This window comes from Pseudophryne corroboree, chromosome 1 (genome assembly GCF_028390025.1).
Source record: "Pseudophryne corroboree isolate aPseCor3 chromosome 1, aPseCor3.hap2, whole genome shotgun sequence".
NCBI classification, from domain to species: Eukaryota; Metazoa; Chordata; class Amphibia; order Anura; family Myobatrachidae; genus Pseudophryne; species Pseudophryne corroboree.
The window spans coordinates 100,862,992-100,882,672 of record NC_086444.1 but is presented as its reverse complement, the minus strand read 5'-3'; the positions used below and the strand labels follow the sequence as shown (position 1 = coordinate 100,882,672).

The 19,681-nt window shown below is 50.1% G+C and overlaps 1 protein-coding gene across 3 annotated transcripts in view; it reads left to right on the top strand.

Moving 5' to 3' along the window:
- Positions 1-19,681, top strand: part of PAIP1 (poly(A) binding protein interacting protein 1) — an 82,635-nt gene that overhangs the window by 21,551 nt on the left and 41,403 nt on the right. The gene's annotated exons all lie outside the window — the stretch shown is intronic.

The following is a 19,681-nucleotide window of genomic DNA, read 5'->3' as shown; positions in this document are numbered from 1 at the left end:
CGAACTTGTCAGGAACCACCTAAAACCAGGGAAAGTGTCTGTGCATCAATGCACAAGAGTCCTGGGAAAGATGGTGGCTTCTTACGAAGCGATTCCATTCGGCAGATTCCACGCACGAACTTTTCAGTGGGATCTGCTGGACAAATGGTCCGGATCGCATCTGCAGATGCATCAGCGGATAACCTTATCGCCACGGACAAGGGTGTCTCTTCTGTGGTGGTTGCAGAGTGCTCATCTGTTAGAGGGCCGCAGATTCGGCATACAGGACTGGGTCCTGGTGACCACGGATGCCAGTCTGAGAGGCTGGGGAGCGGTCACACAGGGAAGAAACTTCCAGGGAGTATGGTCAAACCTGGAGATGTCTCTTCACATAAATATACTGGAGCTAAGAGCGATTTACAATGCTCTAAGCCTGGCAAAACCCCTGCTTCAGGGTCAGCCGGTGTTGATCCAGTCGGACAACATCACGGCAGTCGCCCACGTAAACAGACAGGGCGGCACAAGAAGCAGGAGAGCAATGGCAGAAGCTGCAAGGATTCTTCGCTGGGCGGAAGATCATGTGATAGCACTGTCAGCAGTGTTCATTCCGGGAGTGGACAACTGGGAAGCAGACTTCCTCAGCAGACACGATCTACACCCGGGAGAGTGGGGACTTCATCCAGAAGTCTTCCACATGATTGTGAACCGTTGGGAAAAACCAAAGGTGGATATGATGGCGTCTCGCCTCAACAAAAAACTGGACAGGTATTGCGCCAGGTCAAGAGACCCTCAGGCAATAGCTGTGGACGCTCTGGTAACACCGTGGGTGTTCCAGTCAGTGTATGTGTTTCCTCCTCTGCCTCTCATACCAAAAGTACTGAGAATTATACGGCAAAGGGGAGTAAGAACGATACTCGTGGCTCCGGATTGGCCAAGAAGAACTTGGTACCCGGAACTTCAGGAGATGCTCACGGAAGATCCGTGGCCTCTACCTCTAAGACGGGACCTGCTTCAGCAGGGACCGTGTCTATTCCAAGACTTACCGCGGCTGCGTTTGACGGCATGGCGGTTGAACGCCGAATTCTAAGGGAAAAAGGCATTCCGGTAGAGGTCATTCCTACACTGGTAAAAGCCAGGAAGGAGGTGACTGCACAACATTATCACCGCATTTGGAGAAAATATGTTGCGTGGTGTGAGGCCAGGAAGGCCCCCACGGAGGAATTTCAATTGGGTCGATTCCTACATTTCCTGCAAACAGGATTGTCTATGGGCCTCAAATTGGGGTCCATTAAGGTTCAAATTTCGGCCCCGTCGATTTTCTTCCAGAAAGAATTGGCTTCAGTTCCTGAAGTCCAGACTTTTGTAAAAGGAGTACTACATATACAGCCCCCGGTTGTGCCCCCAGTGGCTCCGTGGGACCTTAATGTAGTTTTGGATTTTCTCAAATCCCATTGGTTTGAGCCACTCAAATCGGTGGATTTGAAATATCTTACATGGAAAGTAACCATGCTACTGGCCCTGGCTTCAGCCAGGAGAGTGTCAGAATTGGCGGCTTTATCGTATAAAAGCCCATATCTGATTTTCCATTCGGACAGGGCAGAACTGCGGACGCGTCCTCAGTTTCTGCCTAAGGTGGTGTCAGCGTTTCACCTGAACCAGCCTATTGTGGTGCCTGCGGCTACTAGCGATTTGGAGGATTCCAAGTTGCTGGACGTTGTCAGGGCATTGAAAATATATATTTCGAGGACGGCTGGAGTCAGAAAATCTGACTCGCTGTTTATACTGTATGCACCCAACAAGCTGGGTGCTCCTGCTTCTAAACAGACGATTGCTCGTTGGATTTGTAGCACAATTCAACTTGCACATTCTGTGGCAGGCCTGCCACAGCCTAAATCTGTCAAGGCCCATTCCACAAGGAAGGTGGGCTCATCCTGGGCGGCTGCCCGAGGGGTCTCGGCATTACAACTCTGCCGAGCAGCTACGTGGTCGGGGGAGAACACGTTTGTAAAATTCTACAAATTTGATACCCTGGCTAAAGAGGACCTGGAGTTCTCTCATTCGGTGCTGCAGAGTCATCCGCACTCTCCCGCCCGTTTGGGAGCTTTGGTATAATCCCCATGGTCCTGACGGAGTCCCCAGCATCCACTAGGACGTCAGAGAAAATAAGATTTTACTTACCGATAAATCTATTTCTCGTAGTCCGTAGTGGATGCTGGGCGCCCATCCCAAGTGCGGATTGTCTGCAATACTTGTACATAGTTATTGTTACAAAAAAATCGGGTTGTTATTGTTGTGAGCCGTCTGTTCAGAGGCTCCTACGTTTGTCATACTGTTAACTGGGTTCAGATCACAAGTTGTACGGTGTGATTGGTGTGGCTGGTATGAGTCTTACCCGGGATTCAAAATCCTTCCTTATTGTGTACGCTCGTCCGGGCACAGTATCCTAACTGAGGCTTGGAGGAGGGTCATAGGGGGAGGAGCCAGTGCACACCACCTGATCCTAAAGCTTTATTTTTGTGCCCTGTCTCCTGCGGAGCCGCTAATCCCCATGGTCCTGACGGAGTCCCCAGCATCCACTACGGACTACGAGAAATAGATTTATCGGTAAGTAAAATCTTATTATTCCTAATACACATCCACATACAGTATAATATTTGCAAACACGCTGTTCTGTACATACGCAAGGTGACCAGTCTGGAAGTGATTAAGGCATTGCGTAAGGAAAGTAAATGCTTAGCAATGATAGAATAGGAAATATAGGACCTTATACCTACGCTCAGTCTCTGATGGATCATAGAGGTTGTAGCTGCGGGTTCAGTATGATTTGCCGATGGACGGGATGCTAGCTGCCAGTTTACTGACAGTGGCATTCCGTTCATCAGACCCCCATTAATCCCCCTAACCCTCACCTTTTTCCCTACCCTAACCCTCCCTTCCCCGCTGTCTAAACCTAACCCTCCCCGCTTGATGCCTAACACTAACCTCCTGTTCTAAGTGCCTAACCTTCCCATCCCTGCTCCCTAACCCCCCCCCCCCCCCCCCTTCCCCTGCCTAAACCTAACCCCTATGCGCGAGGCAGGACGCTGTCTGTAAGGATGATCAGAATGCTGTCTGTCTGTAAGGTGACGCCGTCATCCCGAGCGGCATTGGTATGTAGACACCGGCACTGCATCCTCCTTAGGGATCCCGGCGTCTGTATATTGACCGCCGGGATTCCATCCGTCTGGAAGCTAACTGCTCCCCGCAGCTGCTACAGCAAGCAGCCCTGCCTACAGATAAAGGGAAAAGATCAAATCATCCACAGGGCTTGGAGGATGTTAGGATTGTAGTAAAAAAAGAAGGAAAATAAGTGTATAGTTTAGGCTCTGATGCTGTGTATACAGCTAGATGGTGTTAGTTGGGATAGCATTAAGTACATATTTGTATACAATGCACGTATGTATATTTGTAATAAGGTCTTTATTAATTATATTTGAAATTCTGTCTCAAACTAGGACCCAGTTCCCCTCTTCCCACAACGGTAACACCCTCACGCGCTGGGAACACTTTCATATTCTCTATAAATGTTTAGAAAAGTTTCATTAATAATTTCTCTGACGTCCTAAGTGGATGCTGGGACTCCGTAAGGACCATGGGGAATAGCGGCTCCGCAGGAGACTGGGCACAACTATAAAGAAAGCTTTAGACTAGCTGGTGTGCACTGGCTCCTCCCACTATGACCCTCCTCCAGACTTCAGTTAGAATCTTGTGCCCGGCTGAGCTGGATGCACACTAGGGGCTCTCCTGAGCTCCTAGAAAGAAAGTATATTTAGGTTTTCTCTGACGTCCTAGTGGATGCTGGGACTCCGTCAGGACCATGGGGATTAGCGGCTCCGCAGGAGACAGGGCACAAAAATAAAGCTTTAGGATCAGGTGGTGTGCACTGGCTCCCCCTATGACCCTCCTCCAAGCCTCAGTTAGGTTTTTGTGCCCGTCCGAGCAGGGTGCAATCTAGGTGGCTCTCCTAAAGAGCTGCTTAGAAAAAGTTTTTAGGTTTTTTATTTTCAGTGAGTCCTGCTGGCAACAGGCTCACTGCATCGAGGGACTTAGGGGAGAGAAGTGAACTCACCTGCGTGCAGGATGGATTGGCTTCTTAGGCTACTGGACACCATTAGCTCCAGAGGGATCGAACACAGGCCCAGCCATGGAGTCCGGTCCCGGAGCCGCGCCGCCGACCCCCCTTGCAGATGCCGAAGATTGAAGAGGTCCAGAAACAGGCGGCAGAAGACTTTTCAGTCTTCATGAGGTAGCGCACAGCACTGCAGCTGTGCGCCATTGTTGTCAGCACACTTCACACAGCGGTCACTGAGGGTGCAGGGCGCTGGGGGGGGCGCCCTGGGCAGCAATGTATAATACCTTTCTTATGGCTAAAAATACATCACATATAGCCCTTGAGGCTATATGGATGTATTTAACCCCTGCCAGATCTCACAAACTCCGGGAGAAGAGCCCGCCGAAATAGGGGGCGGGGCTTATTCTCCTCAGCACACAGCGCCATTTTCCTGCTCAGCTCCGCTGTGAGGAAGGCTCCCAGGACTCTCCCCTGCACTGCACTACAGAAACAGGGTAAAACAGAGAGGGGGGGCACTTTTTTTGTCGATATTACTATATTTAAGCTGCTATAAGGATACAACACTTATATAGGGTTGTTCCCATATATATTATAGCGCTTGGGTGTGTGCTGGCAAACTCTCCCTCTGTCTCCCCAAAGGGCTAGTGGGGTCCTGTCTTCAATAGAGCATTCCCTGTGTGTCTGCTGTGTGTCGGTACGTGTGTGTCGACATGTATGAGGACGATGTTGGTGTGGAGGCAGAGCAATTGCCGGTAATGGTGATGTCGCCCCCCAGGGAGTCGACACCGGAATGGATGGCTTTGTTTATGGAATTACGTGATAATGTCAGCACATTACAAAAATCAGTTGACGACATGAGACGGCCGGCAAACCAGTTAGTACCTGCCCAGGCGTCTCAGACACCGTCAGGGGCTGTAAAACGCCCTTTACCTCAGTCGGTCGACACAGACCCAGACACGGACACTGAATCTAGTGTCGACGGTGAAGAAACAAACGTATTTTCCAGTAGGGCCACACGTTATATGATCACGGCAATGAAGGAGGCTTTACATATCTCTGATACTGCAAGTACCACAAAAAGGGGTATTATGTGGGGTGTGAAAAAACTACCTGTAGTTTTTCCTGAATCAGAGGAATTGAATGATGTATGTGATGAAGCGTGGGTTAACCCAGATAGAAAAGTGCTAATTTCAAAAAAGTTATTGGCATTATACCCTTTCCCGCCAGAGGTTAGGGCGCGCTGGGAAACACCCCCTAGGGTGGATAAGGCGCTCACACGCTTATCAAAACAAGTGGCGTTACCGTCTCCTGATACGGCCGCCCTCAAGGATCCAGCTGATAGGAGGCTGGAAACTACCCTAAAAAGTATATACACACATACTGGTGTTATACTGCTACCAGCCATCGCCTCAGCCTGGATGTGCAGTGCTGGGGTGGTCTGGTCGGATTCCCTGACTGAAAATATTGATACCCTGGATAGGGACAGTATTTTATTGACTTTAGAGCAATTAAAGGATGCTTTTCTTTATATGCGAGATGCTCAGAGGGATATTTGCACTCTGGCATCGAGAGTAAGTGCGATGTCCATATCTGCCAGAAGAAGTTTATGGACGCGACAGTGGTCAGGTGATGCGGATTCCAAGCGGCATATGGAAGTATTGCTGTATAAAGGGGAGGAATTATTTGGCGTGGGTCTATCGGATCTGGTGGCCACGGCAACTGCCGGGAAATCCACCTTTTTTACCTCAGACCCCCTCCCAACAGAAAAAGACACCGTCTTTTCAGCCGCAGTCCTTTCGGTCCTATAAGAACAAGCGGGCAAAAGGACAGTCATATCTGCCCCGAGGCAGAGGAAAGGGTAAGAGAAGGCAGCAAGCAGCTCCTTCCCAGGAACAGAAGCCCTCCCCGGGTTCTGCAAAGCCCTCAGCATGACGCTGGGGCTTTACAAGCGGACTCAGGAGCGGTGGGGGGTCGACTCAAGAATTTCAGCGCGCAGTGGGCTTGCTCACAGGTGGACCCCTGGATCCTGCAGGTAGTATCTCAGGGTTACAGGTTGGAATTCGAGAAGTCTCCCCCTCGCCGGTTCCTAAAGTCTGCTTTGCCAACGTCTCCCTCAGACAGGGCGACGGTATTGGAAGCCATTCACAAGCTGGTTTCTCAGCAGGTGATAGTCAAGGTACCCCTCCTACAACAGGGAAAGGGGTATTACTCCACGCTATTTGTGGTACCGAAGCCGGACGGCTCGGTAAGACCTATTTTAAATCTGAAATCTTTGAACCTGTACATACAAAAATTCAAGTTCAAGATGGAGTCACTCAGAGCAGTGATAGCGAATCTGGAAGAAGGGGACTTTATGGTGTCCCTGGACATCAAGGATGCTTACCTGCATGTCCCAATTTGCCCTTCACCAAGGGTACCTCAGGTTCGTGGTGCAAAACTGTCATTATCAGTTTCAGACGCTGCCGTTTGGATTGTCCACGGCACCTCGGGTCTTTACCAAGGTAATGGCCGAGATGATGTTTCTTCTGCGAAGAAAAGGCGTATTAATTATCCCTTACTTGGACGATCTCCTGATAAGGGCAAGGTCCAGAGAACAGCTGGAAGACGTAGTAGCACTAACCCAAGTAGTGCTGCAACAGCACGGGTGGATTCTGAATTTTCCAAAATCTCAATTGAACCCGACGACACGTCTGCTGTTCCTGGGAATGATTCTGGACACGGTTCAGAAAAAGGTGTTTCTTCCGGAGGAGAAAGCCAGGGAGTTATCCGAACTTGTCAGGAACCTCCTAAAACCAGGAAAAGTGTCTGTGCATCAATGCACAAGAGTCCTGGGAAAGATGGTGGCTTCTTACGAAGCGATTCCATTCGGCAGATTCCACGCACGAACTTTTCAGTGGGATCTGCTGGACAAATGGTCCGGATCGCATCTGCAGATGCATCAGCGGATAACCTTATCGCCACGGACAAGGGTGTCTCTTCTGTGGTGGTTGCAGAGTGCTCATCTGTTAGAGGGCCGCAGATTCGGCATACAGGACTGGGTCCTGGTGACCACGGATGCCAGTCTGAGAGGCTGGGGAGCGGTCACACAGGGAAGAAACTTCCAGGGAGTATGGTCAAGCCTGGAGATGTCTCTTCACATAAATATACTGGAGCTAAGAGCGATTTACAATGCTCTAAGCCTGGCAAAACCCCTGCTTCAGGGTCAGCCGGTGTTGATCCAGTCGGACAACATCACGGCAGTCGCCCACGTAAACAGACAGGGCGGCACAAGAAGCAGGAGAGCAATGGCAGAAGCTGCAAGGATTCTTCGCTGGGCGGAAGATCATGTGATAGCACTGTCAGCAGTGTTCATTCCGGGAGTGGACAACTGGGAAGCAGACTAACTCAGCAGACACGATCTACACCCGGGAGAGTGGGGACTTCATCCAGAAGTCTTCCACATGATTGTGAACCGTTGGGAAAAACCAAAGGTGGATATGATGGCGTCTCGCCTCAACAAAAAACTGGACAGGTATTGCGCCAGGTCAAGAGACCCTCAGGCAATAGCTGTGGATGCTCTGGTAACACCGTGGGTGTTCCAGTCAGTGTATGTGTTTCCTCCTCTGCCTCTCATACCCAAAGTACTGAGAATTATACGGCAAAGGGGAGTAAGAACGATACTCGTGGCTCCGGATTGGCCAAGAAGAACTTGGTACCCGGAACTTCAGGAGATGCTCACGGAAGATCCGTGGCCTCTACCTCTAAGACGGGACCTGCTTCAGCAGGGACCGTGTCTATTCCAAGACTTACCGCGGCTGCGTTTGACGGCATGGCGGTTGAACGCCGAATTCTAAGGGAAAAAGGCATTCCGGAAGAGGTCATTCCTACACTGGTAAAAGCCAGGAAGGAGGTGACTGCACAACATTATCACCGCATTTGGAGAAAATATGTTGCGTGGTGTGAGGCCAGGAAGGCCCCCACGGAGGAATTTCAACTGGGTCGATTCCTACATTTCCTGCAAACAGGATTGTCTATGGGCCTCAAATTGGGGTCCATTAAGGTTCAAATTTCGGCCCTGTCGATTTTCTTCCAGAAAGAATTGGCTTCAGTTCCTGAAGTCCAGACTTTTGTAAAAGGAGTACTACATATACAGCCCCCGGTTGTGCCCCCAGTGGCTCCGTGGGACCTTAATGTAGTTTTGGATTTTCTCAAATCCCATTGGTTTGAGCCACTCAAATCGGTGGATTTGAAATATCTTACGTGGAAAGTAACCATGCTACTGGCCCTGGCTTCAGCCAGGAGAGTATCAGAATTGGCGGCTTTATCGTATAAAAGCCCATATCTGATTTTCCATTCGGACAGGGCAGAACTGCGGACGCGTCCTCAGTTTCTGCCTAAGGTGGTGTCAGCGTTTCACCTGAACCAGCCTATTGTGGTGCCTGCGGCTACTAGCGATTTGGAGGATTCCAAGTTGCTGGACGTTGTCCGGGCATTGAAAATATATATTTCAAGGACGGCTGGAGTCAGAAAATCTGACTCGCTGTTTATACTGTATACACCCAACAAGCTGGGTGCTCCTGCTTCTAAACAGACGATTGCTCGTTGGATTTGTAGCACAATTCAACTTGCACATTCTGTGGCAGGCCTGCCACAGCCTAAATCTGTCAAGGCCCATTCCACAAGGAAGGTGGGCTCATCCTGGGCGGCTGCCCGAGGGGTCTCGGCATTACAACTCTGCCGAGCAGCTACGTGGTCGGGGGAGAACACGTTTGTAAAATTCTACAAATTTGATACCCTGGCTAAAGAGGACCTGGAGTTCTCTCATTCGGTGCTGCAGAGTCATCCGCACTCTCCCGCCCGTTTGGGAGCTTTGGTATAATCCCCATGGTCCTGACGGAGTCCCAGCATCCACTAGGACGTCGGAGAAAATAAGATTTTACTTACCGATAAATCTATTTCTCGTAGTCCGTAGTGGATGCTGGGCGCCCATCCCAAGTGCGGATTGTCTGCAATACTTGTACATAGTTATTGTTACAAAAAAATCGGGTTGTTATTGTTGTGAGCCGTCTATTCAGAGGCTCCTACGTTTGTCATACTGTTAACTGGGTTCAGATCACAGGTTGTACAGTGTGATTGGTGTGGCTGGTATGAGTCTTACCCGGGATTCAAAATCCTTCCTTATTGTGTACGCTCGTCCGGGCACAGTATCCTAACTGAGGCTTGGAGGAGGGTCATAGGGGGAGGAGCCAGTGCACACCACCTGATCCTAAAGCTTTATTTTTGTGCCCTGTCTCCTGCGGAGCCGCTAATCCCCATGGTCCTGACGGAGTCCCAGCATCCACTACGGACTACGAGAAATAGATTTATCGGTAAGTAAAATCTTATTTTTTATTTTACAGTGAGATCTGCTGGCAACAGACTCACTGCAGCGAGGGACTAAGGGGAGAAGAAGCGAACCTACCTAACTGGTGGTAGCTTGGGCTTCTTAGGCTACTGGACACCATTAGCTCCAGAGGGATCGACCGCAGGATCCGACCTTGGTGTTCGTTCGCGGAGCCGCGCCGCCGGCCCCCTTACAGAGCCAGAAGCAAGAAGAGTTCCGGAAAATCGGCAGCAGAAGACTTCAGTCTTCAACAAGGTAGCGCACAGCACTGCAGCTGTGCGCCATTGCTCCTCATGCACACCTCACACTCCGGTCACTGATGGGTGCAGGGCGCTGGGGGGGGGGGGGGGCGCCCTGAGGGCAATATAAGACACCTTGGCTGGCAAATCTACACCATATATAGTCCTAGAGGCTTTATAGGTGTAAAAATACCCCTGCCAGAATTCCAGAAAAAGCGGGAGAAGTCCGCCGGAAAAGGGGCGGGGCCATCTCCCTCAGCACACTGGCGCCATTTTTCCCTCACAGCTCCGCTGGAAGGAAGCTCCCTGGCTCTCCCCTGCAGTCTACAAGCTACAGAAGGGTAAAAAAGAGAGGGGGGGCACTAAATTTAGGCGCAGTATATATTTATATATAAAAAGCAGCTATAAGGGAAAACACTCATTTATAGTGGGATCCCTGTGTTATATAGCGCTCTGGTGTGTGCTGGCATACTCTCTGTCTCCCCAAAGGGCTTTGTGGGGTCCTGTCCTCTGTCAGAGCATTCCCTGTGTGTATGCGGTGTGTCGGTACGGCTGTGTCGACATGTTTGATGAGGAGGCTTATGTGGAGGCGGAGCAGATGCCTATAAATGTGATGTCACCCCCTGCGGGGTAGACACCAGAGTGGATGGTGCTGTGGAAGGAATTACGCGACAGTGTCGACTCCTTGCATAAAAGGTTTGACGACATACCAAATGTGGGACAGCCGGCTTCTCAGCCTGTGCCTGCCCAGGCGTCTCAAAAGCCATCAGTGGCTCTAAAACGCCCGCTACCTCAGATGGCAGACACAGATGTTGACACGGATACTGACTCCAGTGTCGACGACGATGATTGAGGCAATGAAAAATGTGTTGCACATTTCTGATGTTACCCCCGGTACCACAAAAAAGGGTATTATGTTTGGAGAGAAAAAACTTCCAGTAGCTTTTCCTCCATCTGAGGAGTTAAATGAAGTGTGTGAAGAAGCGTGGGCTTCTCCTGATAAGAAACTGGTAATTTCTAAGAGGTTACTAATGGCGTACCCTTTCCCGCCAGAGGATAGTTGGGAAACATCCCCTAGAGTGGATAAAGCGCTCACACGCTTGTCAAAGAAGGTGGCACTACCGTCTCCGGATACGGCCGCCCTGAAGGAATCTGCTGATGGAAAGCAGGAGGCTATCCTGAAGTCTATATATACACACACAGGTGTTATACTGAGACCAGCTATTGCTTCAGCATGGATGTGCAGTGCTGCAGCTGCATGGTCAGATTCCCTGTCGTAAAATATTGATACCCTCGACAGGGACACTATATTGCTAACCGTAGAGCATATTAAAGACGCACTTTTATACATGAGGGATGCACAGAGGGATATTTGCCGGCTGGCATCCAAAATTAGTGCAATGTCCATTTCTGCCAGGAGAGGGTTATGGACTCGGCAGTGGACAGGAGATGCAGATTCCAAAAGGCACATGGAAGTTCTGCCTTATAAGGGTGAGGAGTTGTTCGGGGATGGTCTCTCGGACCTCGTTTCCACAGCAACAGCTGGGAAGTCTACATTTTTACCCCATGTTCCCTCACAGCCAAAGAAAGCACCGTATTATCAGGTACAGTCCTTTTGGCCCAATAGGGGCAAGCTGGTTAAAGGCGCGTCCTTTCTGCCCAGAGGCAGAGGTAGGGGGAAAAAGCTGCAGCATACAGCCAGTTCCCAGGAGCAAAAGTCCTCCCCCGCTTCCTCTAAGTCCACAGCATGACGCTGGGGCTCCACAGGCGGAGCCAGGTACGGTGGGGGCCCGTCTCAAAAATTTCAGCAATCAGTGGGCTCGCTCACGGGGGGATCCCTGGATCTTTCAAATAGTATCTCAGGGGTACAAGCTGGAATTCGAGACGCCTCCCCCCCGCCGTTTCCTCAAATCTGCCTTACCAACCACTCCCTCAGGCAGGGAGGCAGTGTTACAGGCAATTCACAAGCTGTATTCACAACAGGTGATAGTAAAGGTACCCCTACTTCAACAAGGACGGGGTTACTATTCCACAATGTTTGTGGTACCGAAACCGGACGGTTCGGTGAGACCCATTTTAAATTTGAAATCCTTGAACACATATATAAAAAAAAAATCAAGTTCAAGATGGAATCGCTCAGGGCGGTTATTGCAAGCCTGGACGAGGGGGATTACATGGTATCACTGGACATCAAGGATGCTTACCTGCATGTCCCCATTTACCATCCTCACCAGGAGTACCTCAGATTTGTGGTACAGGATTGTCATTACCAATTCCAGACGTTGCCGTTCGGTCTATCCACGGCTCCGAGGGTATTTACCAAGGTAATGGCCGAAATGATGATACTCCTTCGAAAGAAGGGAGTTTTAATTATCCCGTACTTGGACGATCTCCTGATAAAGGCGAGGTCCAGGGAGCAGTTGTTGGTCGGGGTAGCACTATCTCGGGAGGTGCTACAACAGCACGGCTGGATTCTAAACATTCCAAAGTCACAGCTGGTCCCTACGACACGTCTACTGTTCCTGGGGATGGTTCTGGACACAGAACAGAAAAAAGTGTTTCTCCCGGAGGAGAAGGCCAAGGAGCTGTCATCTCTAGTCAGAGGCCTCCTAAAACCAAAACAGGTGTCGGTGCATCACTGCACGCGGATCCTGGGAAAGATGGTAGCTTCCTACGAAGCAATTCCATTCGGCAGGTTCCATGCAAGAACCTTTCAGTGGGACCTGTTGGACAAGTGGTCCGGATCGCATCTTCAGATGCATCGGCTGATAACCCTGTCTCCAAGGACAAGGGTGTCTCTGCTGTGGTGGCTGCAGAGTGCTCATCTTCAAGAGGGCCGCAGATTCGGCATACAGGACTGGGTCCTGGTGACCACGGATGCCAGCCTTCGAGGCTGGGGGGCAGTCAACAGGGAAGAAACTTCTAAGGACTATGGTCAAGTCAGGAGACTTCCCTGCACATAAATATTCTGGAACTAAAAGCCATTTACAATGCCCTAAGTCAGGCAAAACCCCTGCTTCAAAACCAGCCGGTACTGATCCAGTCAGACAACATCACGGCGGTCGCCCATGTAAACCGACAGGGCGGCACGAGAAGCAGGACGGCGATGGCAGAAGCCACAAGGATTCTCCGATGGGCGGAAAATCACGTGTAAGCACTGTCAGCAGTGTTCATTCCGGGAGTGGACAATTGGGAAGCAGACTTCCTCAGCAGGCACGACCTCCACCCGGGAGAGTGGGGACTTCATCCAGAAGTCTTTCAAATGATTGTAAACCGTTGGGAAAGGCCACAGGTGGACATGATGGCGTCCCGCCTAAACAAAAAGCTAGAAAAGTATTGCGCCAGGTCAAGAGACTCGCAGGCGATAGCTGTGGACGCTCTAGTGACACCGTGGGTGTACCGGTCGGTTTATGTGTTCCCTCCTCTTCCTCTCATACCAAAGGTACTGAGGATAATAAGGAGAAGAGGAGTAAGAACTATACTCATTGTTCCAGATTGGCCAAGAAGAGCTTGGTACCCGGAACTTCAAGAAATGATCTCAGAGGACCCATGGCCTCTACCGCTCAGACAGGACCTGCTGCAGCAGGGGCCCTGTCTGTTCCAAGACTTACCGCGGCTGCGTTTGACGGCATGGCGGTTGAACACCGGATCCTGAAGGAAAAGGGCATTCCGGAGGAAGTCATTCCTACGCTGATTAAAGCTAGGAAAGAAGTAACCACAAACCATTATCACCGCATATGGCGAAAATATGTTGCGTGGTGTGAGGCCAGGAAGGCCCCAACGGAGGAATTTCAGCTGGGCCGTTTCCTGCACTTCCTACAGTCAGGGGTGACTATGGGCCTTAAATTGGGTTCCATTAAGGTCCAGATTTCGGCTCTATCGATTTTCTTCCAGAGAGAACTGGCTTCACTACCTGAAGTTCAGACTTTTGTTAAGGGAGTGCTGCATATTCAGCCCCCTTTTGTGCCTCCAGTGGCACCTTGGGATCTCAACGTGGTGTTGGATTTCCTAAAGTCACATTGGTTTGAGCCACTAAAAACCGTGGATTTGAAATATCTCACGTGGAAAGTGGTCATGTTGTTGGCCTTGGCTTCGGCCAGGCGTGTATCAGAATTGGCGGCTTTGTCATGTAAAAGCCCTTATCTGATTTTCCATATGGATATGGCAGAATTGAGGACTCGTCCCCAGTTTCTCCCTAAAGTGGTATCAGCTTTTCATCTGAACCAACCTATCGTGGTGCCTGCGGCTACAAAAGACTTGGAGGCTTCCAAGTTGTTGGACGTAGTCAGGGCCCTGAAAAGTATGTTTCCAGGACAGCTGGAGTCAGGAAGACTGACTCGCTATTTATCCTGTATGCCCCCAACAAGCTGGGTGCTCCTGCTTCTAAGCAGACGATTGCTCGCTGGATCTGTAGCACGATTCAACTTGCACATTCTGCGGCTGGACTGCCGCACCCTAAATCTGTAAAAGCCCATTCCACGAGGAAAGTGGGCTCTTCTTGGGCGGCTGCACGAGGGGTCTCGGCTTTACAACTTTGCCGAGCTGCTACTTGGTCAGGGGCAAACACGTTTGCAAAATTCTACAAATTTGATACCCTGGCTGAGGAGGACCTTGAGTTCTCTCATTCGGTGCTGCAGAGTCATCCGCACTCTCCCGCCCGTTTGGGAGCTTTGGTATAATCCCCATGGTCCTTACGGAGTCCCCAGCATCCACTAGGACGTCAGAGAAAATAAGATTTTACTCACCGGTAAATCTATTTCTCGTAGTCCGTAGTGGATGCTGGGCGCCCGTCCCAAGTGCGGACTGTCTGCAATACTTGTATATAGTTATTGTTAACTACAAGGGTTATTGTTGAGCCATCTTTTGAGAGGCTCTGTTGTGTTCATACTGTTAACTGGGTATATTATCACGAGTTATACGGTGTGATTGGTGTGGCTGGTATGAGTCTTACCCGGGATTCAAAATCCTTCCTTATTGTGTCAGCTCTTCCGGGCACAGTATCCTTACTGAAGTCTGGAGGAGGGTCATAGTGGGAGGAGCCAGTGCACACCAGGTAGTCCTAAATCTTTCTTAGCTGTGCCCAGTCTCCTGCGGAGCCGCTATTCCCCATGGTCCTTACGGAGTCCCCAGCATCCACTACGGACTACGAGAAATAGATTTACCGGTGAGTAAAATCTTATTTTATTGACCTTAGGTCACATAAAAGACGCAGTCTTGTATATGAGAGACGCTCAGAGAGACGTTGGTCTGCTAGGTTCGAGAGCCAACGCCATGGCGATTTCTGCTAGGCGAGCCCTGTGGACCCGCCAATGGTCGGGTGATGCCGACTCAAAGAAACATATGGAAGTTTTACCTTACAAAGGTGAGGATTTATTTGGGGAAGGTCTCGCAGACCTGGTTTCCACAGCTACCGCGGGTAAATCTACCTTTTTACCTTATGTTTCTCCACAGCAAAAGAAGAAATCTCCTCAATATCAGATGCAGTCCTTTCGATCGCATAAGTCCAGAAGAGGTTCTTCCTTCCTCGCCAGAGGTAAGGGTAGAGGGAGAAAACTGCCGGCTACGGCTAGTTCCCAGGAGCAGAAGTCCTCCCCGGCTTCTACTAAATCCACAGCATGACGCTGGGAGTCCGCCCCGGTGGGGGCACGTCTTCGACTGTTCAGCCACGTCTGGGTTCGATCGGACGTGGATCCTTGGGCAATGGAGATTGTATCCCAAGGCTACAAGCTGGAATGCGAAGACGTGCCTCCTCGCCGGTTTTTCAAATCGGTTTTACCAGCTTCTTTCCCAGACAGGGAGATAGTGTTAGCTGCGATTCAAAAACTGTGTCAACAACAAGTGGTTGTCGAGGTTCCCCTAGTTCAACAGGGGAAGGGGTACTACTCAACCCTATTTGTGGTCCCGAAACCGGATGGTTCGGTCAGACCCATTCTAAATTTAAAATCCCTAAACCTGTCCCCATATTTCCCCCTCATCAGGCGTACCTGAGATTCGCTGTACAGGACTGTCATTACCAGTTTCAGACGTTGCCGTTTGGGCTTTCCACGGTCCAGAGGATTTTCACCAAGGTAATGGCGGAAATGATGGTGCTCCTGCGCCGACAGGGAGTCACAATTATCCCGTACTTGGACGATCTCCTGATAAAAGCGAGATCGAGAGATCAGTTGCTGAAAAGCGTGTCACTCTCTCAGAGTGTGCTGCAGCAGCATGGCTGGATTCTAAATCTGCCAAAGTTGCAGTTGGTTCCAACGACTCTGCTATCTTTCTTGGGCATGATTCTGAACACGGAACAAAAGAGGGTTTTTCTCCCAGTGGAAAAAGCCCAGGAACTCCAGAACATGGTCAGAGACCTGTTAAAACCGAAAAGAGTGTCAGTCCATCAATGCACTCGAGTTCTGGGGAAAATGGTGGCGTCCTACGAGGCCATTCCCTTCGGCAGGTTTCATGCGCAAACGTTTCAGTGAGACCTTCTGGACAAGTGGTCCGGGTCCCATCTTCAACTTCATCAAAAAATAAGCCTGTCCCCCAGGGCCAGGGTGTCTCTCCTGTGGTGGCTGCAGAGTGCTCACCTTCTAGAGGGTCGCAGGTTCGGCATTCAAGACTGGGTTCTGGTGACCACGGACGCGAGCCTCCGAGGATGGGGTGCAGTCACACAAGGATGAAATTTTCAGGGGATATGGTCAAGCCAGGAGGCTTGTCTACACATCAATGTACTGGAATTGAGAGCCATGTACAACGGCCTTCGTCAAGCGGAGAATCTCCTTCGCGAACCTGCCGGTTCTGATTCAATCAGACAACTTCACAGCCGTGGCTCATGTAAACCGCCAAGGCGGGACAAGGAGCAGAGTGGCAATGGCGGAAACCACCAGGATTCTTCGCTGGGCACAAAATCACGTAAGCTCTCTGTCAGCTGTATTCATTCCGGGTGTGGACAACTGGGAAGCAGACTTCCTCAGCAGACACGATCTCTATCCAGGAGAGTGGGGACTGCATCAAGAAGTTTTTGCAGAGATAACAGATTGTTGGGGACTTCCTCAAATAGACATGATGGCGTCACGCCTCAACAAGAAGCTTCGGAGGTATTGTGCCAGGTCAAGGGACCCTCAGGCAGTAGCAGTGGACGCCCTGGTGACTCCGTGGGTGTTTCAGTCGGTCTATGTGTTTCCTCCTCTGCCACTCATCTCAAAGATATTGAGAATCATAAGACGAAAAAGAGTGCAGACAATACTCATTGTTCCAGATTGGCCTTGAAGGGCCTGGTATTCAGATCTTCAGGAAATGCTCATGGAAGATCCGTGGCCTCTTCCTCTCAGAGAGGACCTGTTGCAACAGGGGCCCTGCGTGTTCCAAGACTTACCGCGGTTACGTTTGACGGAATGGCGGTTGAACACCGAATCCTAACTGGGAAAGGCATTCCGGAAGAAGTCATCCCTACTCTGATAAAGGCTAGGAAGGAGGTGACGGTGAAACATTATCACCGTATCTGGAGAAAGTATGTATCTTGGTGTGAGGCTAAGAATGCTCCTACGGAAGATTTCCATCTGGGCCGTTTTCTCCACTTTCTGCAGACAGGAGTGGATATGGGCCTTAATTTGGGCTCCATTAAAGTACAGATTTCGGCCCTATCGATTTTCTTTCAGAAGGAATTGGCTTCTCTCCCAGAAGTCCAGACTTTTGTAAAGGGAGTGCTGCACATGCAACCTCGTTTTGTGCGTCCTGTGGCACCATGGGACTTTAATGTGGTGTTACAGTTCCTGAAATCTCACTGGTTTGAGCCCCTGGAATAAAAATTTCTCACTTGGAAGGTGGTCATGTTGTTGGCCTTGGCATCTGCAAGGCGGGTGTCTGAATTGGCGGCTTTGTCTCACAAAAGCTCCTATCTGATTTTTCATGTGGATAGAGCGGAGTTGAGGACTCGTCCTCAATTTTTGCCTAAGGTGGTTTCTTCATTTCATATGAACCAACCTATTGTGGTGCCGGTGGCTACGAGTGACTTGGAGGATTCCAGGTCCCTGGATGTAGTCAGGGCCTTAAAAATGTATGTAGCCAAGACGGCTAGGGTTAGGAAAACAGAGGCTCTGTTTGTCCTGTATGCAGTCAACAAGGTTGGCGCTCCTGCTTTTAAGCAGACTATTGCTCGCTGGATATGTAACACGATTCAGCAGGCTCATTCTACGGCTGGATTGCCGTTACCAAATTTGGTAAAGGCCCACTCCACTAGGAAGGTGGGCTCGTCTTGGGCGGCTGCCCGAGGCGTCTCGGCATTACAGCTTTGCCGAGCGGCGACTTGTGACAAGTCGTTGGGAACTGCCTCAAATAGACATGATGGCATCTCGCCTCAACAAGAAGCTTCAGACATATTGTTCCAGGTCGAGGGACCCTCAAGCAATAGCAGTGGAAACTCTGGTGACACCGTGGGTGTTTCAGTCGGTCTGTGTGTTCCCTCCACTTCCACTCATTCCAAAGGTGTTAAGGATCATAAGAAGAACAAGGGTTCAGGCGTTACTCGTTGTTCCAGATTGGCCACGGAGGGCCTGGTATCTGTATCTTCAGGAATTACTCATAGGAGATTCCTGGCCTCTTCCTCTGAGAGAGGATCTATTACAGCAAGGACCGTGCGTGTTCCAAGACTTACCGCTGTTGCGTTTGACGGCATGGCGGTTGAACACCAAATCCTAGCTCAATAGGGTATTCCCGGAGAGGTCATTCCGACTCTACTGAAAGCTAGGAAGGAGGTAACGGCGAAGCATTACCACCGTATTTGGAGAAAATGTGTGTCTTGGTGCAAATCCAAGAAGGCGCCTACGGAAGAAGACAGCTGGGTCGTTTTCTCAATTTTTTGCAAGCAGGTGTGAATGCGGGCCTAAAGTTAGGCTCCATTAAAGTGCAGATTTCAGCCTTATCTATTTTCTTTCAAAAAGGAATTGGCTTCGCTTCCAGAAGTACAGACTTTCGTGAAAGGGGTACTGCACATCCAACCTCCATTTGTGTCCCCGGTGGCTCCATGGGACCTTAACGTGGTGTTACGGTTACTGACGTCACATTGGTCTGAACCTTTACAAAAGGTTGATTTTAAATTTCTCACTTGGAAAGTGGTCATGCTATTGGCCTTGGCGTCCGCAAAGCGGGTGTCAGAGTTGGCGGCTTTGTCTCACAAAAGCCCCTACTTGGTTTTTCCATGTTGATAGAGCGGAATTAAGGACTCGTCAACAATTTCTCCCAAAGGTGGTTTCTTCGTTTCACATGAACCTATTGTGGTACCTGTGGCTACTGAAGCCTTGGCTGATTCTAAGTCTCTCGATGTGGTCAGAGCTTTGAAAATGTATGTAGCCAGAACGGCTCGTATTAGGAAAACAGGCGCTGTTTGTCCTGTATGCTTCCAACAAGGTTGGGGCTCCTGCTTCTAAGCAGACTATTGCACGCTGGATCTGTAATACGATTCAGCATGCCCATTCTGCGGCTGGACTGCCGTTACCGAATTCGGTGAAGGCCCATTCCACTAGGAAGGTGGGCTTGTCTTGGGCGGCTGCCCGAGGTGTATCGGCATTACAACTTTGCCGAGCATCTACATGGTCTGGTTCAAACACCTTTTGCAAAATTCTACAAGTTTGATACCCTGGCCGATGAGGACCTCGTGTTTGCTCAATCGGTGCTGCAGAGTCATCCGCACTCTCCCGCCCGGTCTGGAGCTTTGGTATAATCCCCATGGTCCTTACGGGATCCCCAGCATCCTCTAGGACGTAAAAGAAAATAAGATTTTAAACCTACTGGTAAATCTTTTTCTCCTAGTCCGTAGAGGATGCTGGCCGCCCGTCCCAGTGCGGACATATTTCTGCAAGACTTGTATATAGTTATTGCTTACATAAGGGTTATGTTACAGTTTTGATCAGTCTCGGACTGATTCTGTTTTGTTTCATACTGTTAACAGGTTCGTATATTCCATGTAATACGGTGTGATTGGTGTGGGCTGGTATGAATCTTGCCCTTAGA